Source organism: Pteropus vampyrus, unplaced genomic scaffold, assembly GCF_000151845.1.
Source record: "Pteropus vampyrus isolate Shadow unplaced genomic scaffold, Pvam_2.0 Scaffold45, whole genome shotgun sequence".
NCBI classification, from domain to species: Eukaryota; Metazoa; Chordata; class Mammalia; order Chiroptera; family Pteropodidae; genus Pteropus; species Pteropus vampyrus.
Genome location: NW_011888826.1, coordinates 3,162,105 through 3,162,865, shown reverse-complemented (window position 1 = coordinate 3,162,865; position 761 = coordinate 3,162,105).

Here is a 761-nt window from a genome sequence, read left to right as displayed (position 1 = left end):
AGTTGTTGAGACAATATTAAATTATTTTCTCATTAAAACAAGATTAAATTGGATCCGTTGAGAATGAAACTTAGAACACTAAAGTTAAAAATCTCTTAAGCTGGAATTTGAGTAGTATACGATGATGTAGAAATGTGCATAAAATATCCATTTTCTTTTAGGTTTTGTCCACATTTGCTATAGAACTTTATGAAAACTGGTTGACTGAATTCTTCTCCATGAACAAAAGTACCTCGAACAGTGAATAGCACTAGCAACTATTTATGTTTTATTTTATTTTATTTTATTTTTTTCGAGTCAAAAGGAAAGTTTGTTAGAAAAGGGGTAACACTCCACAGATAGAGTGAGGTCTCCTCTCAGAGACAGAGAGTGAGAGAGACAGTGAGAAACAGAATAAAGATATTGAGAGGGACCTTATATTTTATTTAATGTTAATTTTGTAAATGTTATAATTTTAAAAAATGATTAACATTCCTTCAAACATTAAATGTAAATGATTAATATTCCTCTAAGTATTTACATACTACTTATGATGAATAAATCAAAACTTACACATTCAACAAATTAAATTACTCTAATGCTTAAGCATCGATTGCAAATTTATTTAACCAAACTCTTTTAAACATTAAATAACATTAAAAATCTCATTTATCTAATGCTTCAAATACCTTAAAAAGTAGAAGAAAATGCACAGAAGTGTAGCAGTATTTTCAAGAACGATTATGCTTACTCATTCCAGTTACTGATGTGGCAATGCCATA